The sequence below is a fragment of the Ursus americanus genome, chromosome X (genome assembly GCF_024610735.1).
Source record: "Ursus americanus isolate L20-20 chromosome X, mUrsAme1.1.p, whole genome shotgun sequence".
Classification (NCBI taxonomy): domain Eukaryota; kingdom Metazoa; phylum Chordata; class Mammalia; order Carnivora; family Ursidae; genus Ursus; species Ursus americanus.
This window is the reverse complement of record NC_142164.1, coordinates 104,253,015-104,259,768: the sequence shown is the minus strand read 5'-3', so window position 1 is coordinate 104,259,768 and position 6,754 is coordinate 104,253,015.

The following is a 6,754-nucleotide window of genomic DNA, read 5'->3' as shown; positions in this document are numbered from 1 at the left end:
CTTGAGTGTCCATTGTCACATTTAGTGCTGGCAGCGGCCCTGGAAAGAGCTAGAAATAGTTTCATGTCATCATTTAGGATTAGGATCTGTAACATTTCAACATAAAATGAACCTCATAAATCACAAATATCTTTGTACTGCATTCTCATCTGGACTTCTGGAAAAGTTCTTTTTGTTCACTTTTACATTATGTGTTTTCAATATTTAACCAATGTGTACTCATTTAAAAATATTTTTTAATCTTCTGAGAATTGACTTATTAAGTAAACTAACAAAAGCAATAAATTAATCTAACAGCTTTTATGAGAACATAAACAATATTAATGAACAATTTAAGGAAAATTGTTAATGAACTTTTGATGGCTAATTTTGTGTGTTTGTCAACTTGGCTGGGCCACAGTGCCCAAATATTTGGTCAAACATTGTTCTGCTTACTTCTGTGGTTTTTTGATCAGACTGACATTTATTTTTTTTTTTTGAAGATTTATTTATTTATTTAAGAGAGAGAGGGAGACAAGCAGACGCCCCTGCTGAGCAGGGAGCCCAATGCAGGCACGATCCCAGGACACAACCGGAGCTGACATCAAAGTCAGATGCTTAACTGACAGAGCCACCCAGGCACTCCTCACCATAAACATTTCAATGCCATATTTCCAAAAATCAAAATTAATGCAAAAATCACATGAGGCACAAAATGAACAGATTGACATTTAAATTGATGAACTCTGAAAAAATAAAAAGGTGAGTGGGCCTCATCCACTTAGTGAGGGGCTTAAAAAAACAAAGACCCAATCACCCTTGAGCAAGAAGGAATTCTGCCAGCCCAATTCCTTTGGACCCAACTGCAACTCTTTCCTGGGTTTCCAGCCTACTGGTCTATCCCATCAGATTTCAGATTTGCAAAGCCTCTACAGTTCTGTGAGCCAATATCTTGAAATAAATCAATCCATCCCTCTGTATAAAATCAAAGTTGTACATATATATACACATATGATATTAGCAGGAAATTATATGTACAGCCCTGTCTTTTCTTTTGTCATTTAGTGAAAATCGATCTGACATATTGATTTTCTCTGATAGAATTCCCAAGGAGAAAACATTCCCTCCCAAGCAGCTACCAGGGTATGCTTATTTACTGATACAGGGGCAATGCTCTGTCCATGGAGAAATTCTTCCCGGGAAAAGAAACAGGCATTTAAAAATAAGATACACTCTTATCTGCCTAGCATAGACTCAGCCTGGGACAGTCTGAAGAGAGGAAGATGAATGCACTAAACAGATCTGTAAGGATTTCCCCTCCCCTCCAGTGTACCTTACTTAATTTTGTGGTCTAGTACCTATGGCTGCAAGAATAAGGTCCCCCTTCTTCCTTGGCAATGAAAGACATGCCCATGAGTTCATTCAAGACTTTGTTCCAGCTATGGAAGATGGGAAAGTATAACTTTATCTTCTTGACACAAGTTGTTTTAGTGCTTAGTGAAATAAATGGTTTCTATATTGCACATCATTATTCATATACTAAAACTTTTTTGGGAAACATCTGAAAAAGATTTGCAATTTGGATCATCTCTTAACATTCTGATTTTTCTTCAGCGATGTTTAGGGAGTCCCATGTATTAAAAAAATCATAAATATTCAGCATTAAGTCTGCAAAGAGAGCAGAGAAAAAAACTAATATTCTGTTCCTGAGAAGTTCAAATGAGAGAACCAGTGTACTGTTTTCACCCCAGATAGCAATTTCAAGAAATGGGTATCAATTAAAAATTAACTGTCCTTCAACCATACTTTAATAATAAAAATTCAAGAATTAACTGTCCCACAAACTAGTCAAATATCCCCTTTCTTAGAAACATTCAGGCTTTTTCTTTTTGCTTTTTCTTTTTTTAAAGATTTATTTATTTATTTATTTTCCAGAGAGAAAGAGTGTGAGCACAAGCAGGGGGAATGGCAGGCAGAGAGAGAAGGCTACCTGCTGAGCAGGGAGCCCAATACGGGACTCAGTCCCAGGACTCTGACCGTGAGCCTGAGCCAAAGGCAGACACTTAATCAACTAAGCCACCCAGGTGTCCCCAGGCTTTTGTTTATAACTGAAAATACGTGGGCTTTAATTTTGTGTTCCTCAAACTTTCAATAGAATACCTTGGTCATTATGTACAATCTCAGGTCAGATTTCTAATGAAACTTCAAGTCCTGTCCCGGACTGTACAACTGAAGAGTGAATTGGGGAATCATCAAAGAGTTCAGAAACTAGAATGGCAGTGATGGAAACAGGGAGGCAAAATAAGATTTTTTTCCACAGTGAAAAACCAACAAACAATTTAACAACTAACTTCAGTTGCTAACAATGATGAGCAACTAAGGAATAATGATGCCATTTGCAATATGAACCAAGCTCAACTAGTAGAGTAAAAGTGTACCCAAATCAAGGTACACACAAAAATAATTTACTCTGAGAAACATTAAAAACCATTAACATACACTGTAAAAGACGATCAAAGTTTTTCTATTGATTTGTTGACCCCTTACATCCAGGAAATTTGCCCTCACTACCTACCCCTCCCTACACATCTCCTCCCTCCCTGTTGCTTACTCTGGTCTGCCCTAAACCTCCAGACATACTTCTACTTCCGACCTCTGCACTTGCCATTCCCTCTGCCTGAAAACCTCTTCCTGCAAGGATACACTTGGGTCATTTATTCTCCTTCCTCAGATCTTTACTCTAAAACCACTCACTCAGGAAAGTCTTACCTGGTCACCCTACCTTTTCAATAGCTTCTAACACCCTTCCCTGAAATCATTTACCCTCCTTAGGTAAGTAACACTCTCTCTCTCTCTCTCTCTTTCCAGCTTTGAGGAAACAAGTTGCCTTGTTGAAGATGCCCACATGGTAAAGAACAGAGGACAGCCTCTAAGCAAAAACTACAAAGGAGCTGAGGCCCTTAGTCCATGAGCCCATAAGGAACAGAATCCTGCTAATCATCACATGAACTTTGAAGTGGATCCTTCCCTAGTCAAGACTTCAGATGACAACAAGCCCAGCCTATACCTTGATTGCAGCCTCTGACAGACCAGTTAAAGAGAAGTTATATAACCTGCGTCCAAATTCTTGACTCATACATATTGTGAATAAATGTACACAGTTCTAAGTTACTACTTTTTGGGATAATTTGTTATACAGCAACAGATAACCAATACGTACACAAAAAATTCCTGCTGGAATTTTGACTGGGGTTGTGGTAAATATATAGGTCAATATAGGGAAAATTGCAATTGTTGCTATGTTGAATCTTCTAATCTATGAACACCGTGTCCCTCTCCAGTTATTTAGGTCTTTGATTTCCCTGATCAGCATTTTGTAGTTTTCAACACACATTTCCTTTACATGTTTCATTAGATGTATGCTTATGCATCTTTTTTGCAACTATTAATATTTTTTTCAATTTCAGTTTCTCATTGTTCATTGGTAGTACATAGAACTACACCTGATTTTTGTGTTTTTACCCAGTATCCTGTAACCTCAAACCCATTTACTAGTTCCAGGAAGTTTTTGTAGATACTGGGATATTTCCCATGAACAATCATGTTGTTTGGGAACTATCCAGAACTTCCAGTACAGTGTTGAACAGCAGTGGTGATGGACATCTTTGCCTTATTTCTGATCTTAGGGGGAAAGTGTTCAGCCTTTCATCAGTAAATAATGTTATCTCTTGATGTTTTGCAGCTGTCCTTTACCAGGACGTTCGCCTCTATTTCTAATTTGCTGGGGAGTTTTCTCATGATGGATGTTGAATTTTGTCAGTTGACATAATCATGTTTTTTTTCTAATTTAGATTGTCAATACTGTGGGATTCAGTGATCAATTTTCAAATATTAAAGCAGCCTTGCACACTTGAAATGAACATCTACTTGATTTTCCTGTATTCTTCTTCTTATATGTTGGTGAATTTTTTCTGCTAATATTTTGTTGTGGAGTTTTAGGTCTCTGATCATGATGGATAATGGTCTGCAGTTTTATTTTTTTGTGTTTTCTTTGTATGGTTTTGTTATTAGGGTATTGCTGGTCTCATAAATGAATTTGGAAATGTTCCTTCCTCTTCAATTTTTTGGGGGAACATTATGTAGAATTAGTGTTATTTCTTCCTTAAATGTTTGGTAGAGTTTGCCAGTGGAACCATCTTAGCATGTACATATCCTTTTTGAAGAATTTAACTGTAACTTCAATATCTTTCATGGTTATGGGATTATTCAAACAATCTATTTCTTATTCATCAGTGTTGATAGTTTGTGAGTTTGAGAATTCTCTATTTCATTTATAGAAATGTCTGGAGAACTGTTCATACTATTGCTATCCTTTTGTTTGTTTTTCAGCTTTACTGAGGTGTAGTTGACAAATAAAATTCTAAGATATATAAAGTACACAACATAATAATTTGATATATATAATATACATTTGAAAGGATTCTCATAATCAACACATCCATCATGTCACATTTTTTTTTTTTTGGTATTTACTTTTTTTTTTTTTTTTTGGTGAGAACATTTAAGTTTGGTTCTCTTAGAAAATTTCAATTATACAAAACAGTGTTACCAACTATAGTCACCCTGTTATACATTAGATACTAAGAACTTACTCATCTTATAACTGAAAGTTTGTACCCTTTTACCAACCTCTCCCTGTTTTCCCCAACCCCTAGCAATGACTTTCTACTCTGTGGTTGAGTTTCAACTTTTTTTTTAAAAAAAGATTCTGTATCTAAAGGCTATTATGCAGTATTTGTCTTTTTCTGTCTGGCTTATTTCACTTAGCATAATGATTTCATTTTCTTCAGATATATACCCAGAAGTGGGATTGCTGGATCATATGATGGTCTTAACTTTAACTTCTTCAGGAAACTCCATACTGTTTTCCATAGTGAATGCACCAATTTACATTACCACTAAAAGTACTCAAGGGTTCCTTTTTTACCACATCCTTACCAGCATCTGTTGTCTCATCTTTTTGATAATAGCCATACTAACAAGTGCAGGCAATGTCTCACAGTGGTTTTGATCTGCATTTCCCTGGAGATTAGTGATGTTGAACACATTTTCTTGAACCTATTGTCCATTTGTATGTCTTCTTTAGAAAAATATCTACTCAGGTCATGTTGCCCGGGTGGCTCAATCAGTTAAGCATCTGCCTTCAGCTCAGGTCATAATCCCAGGGTCCTGGGATGGAGTCCTGCATCAGGATCTGCACTGGGCTTCTTGCTCAACAGGGACCCTGCTTCTCCCTCTGCCTGCCGCTCCCCCTGCTCATGCTCTCATGCTCTCTCACTCACTCTCTCTGGTAAATAAATAAAATCTTAAAAAAAAAAAAGACCTATTCAGGTCTTTTGCCAGTTTTTAAAATTGGGTTACTTTGTTTTTTTGCTATTGAGTTGTAGTTCAATTTATATTTTGGATATAGACACTTCACCAGATATGTGATTTACAAATATTCCATAGGAATTTTGTTGTTGATTTGTTCTGCTGTACAAAAGGTCTTTAGTGTAATATAATCCCAATTCTTTACTTTTGCTTTGATTGCTTATACTCTGGGTGCCAAATTTTAAAAAATCATTAATAAGAGCAACGTCTAGGAGCTTACCCACTATGTTTTCTACTAAGAGCTTTATGGTTTTAGGTCTTTTATTCTTTAATCCATTTTGACTTGATTTTTGTGTAGGGTCTAAGATAGGGGTCCAGTTTGGGGCGCCTGGGTGGCTCAGTCATTAAGTGTCTGCCTTCAACTCAGGGAGTGATCCCGGCATTCTGGAAAGGAGTCCCGCCTCATGCTCCTCTGCTGGGAGCCTGCTTCTTCCTCTCCCTCTCCCCCTGCTTGTGTTCCCTCTCTCGCTGGCTGTCTCTCTGTCAAATAAATAAATAAAATCTTAAAAAAATATATAGGGGTCCAGTTTGATTCTTTTGCATGTGGGTATCCAGTTTTCCCAACACCATGTATTGAACACCCTATCGTTTTTCCCACTGCATATTCTTGGCTCTTTTGTTCTAAATTAATTGATTATATAAGCATGGGTTTATTTCTTGGCTTTCAATTCTGTTCCACTGATCTACGTCTGTGTTTAGGCCAATAACATCCATTTTTGATTACTATAGCTTTATGATATAGTTTGAAATCAGAATGGATGTTATCTCTAGTTTTGTTCTTCTTTGTCAAGATTGCTTTGGGGACTCAAAGTCTTTTGTGGTTCCACACAAATCTGAAGATTATTTTTTCTATCCCTGTGAAAAAACAGTCATTGGAAGGTTAATAGGAATTGCATTTGTGTCTGTGATTGCTTTGGGTAATACAGAAATTTTAACCATGTTAATTCTTCCAATCTATGCCCATGGAATATCTTCCTATTTATTTATTTCTTCTTCAGTCTCTTTCATCATTGTCTTCTAGTTTTCAGTGTACAGTTTTTTTCATCACATCCCTAGTTAAATTTATACCTATTTTATTCTTTTTGATGCTATTGTAAATGGGACTGGTAATTTCTCCTTTTGGTAATTCATTGTTGGTGTATAAAAATGCAACTGATTTTTTTATATTAACTTTGTATCATGTATCCTGAAACTTTACTGAGTTTATTCGAACAGTTTCTTGGTAGAGTCTTCAGGAAGGTTTATAAATAATACCATTTCATCTCCAAATACAATTTAACGACTTCTTTTCTAATTTGGATGGCTTTTATTTCATTTTCTTCCCTAATTTCCCTGGCTACAACTT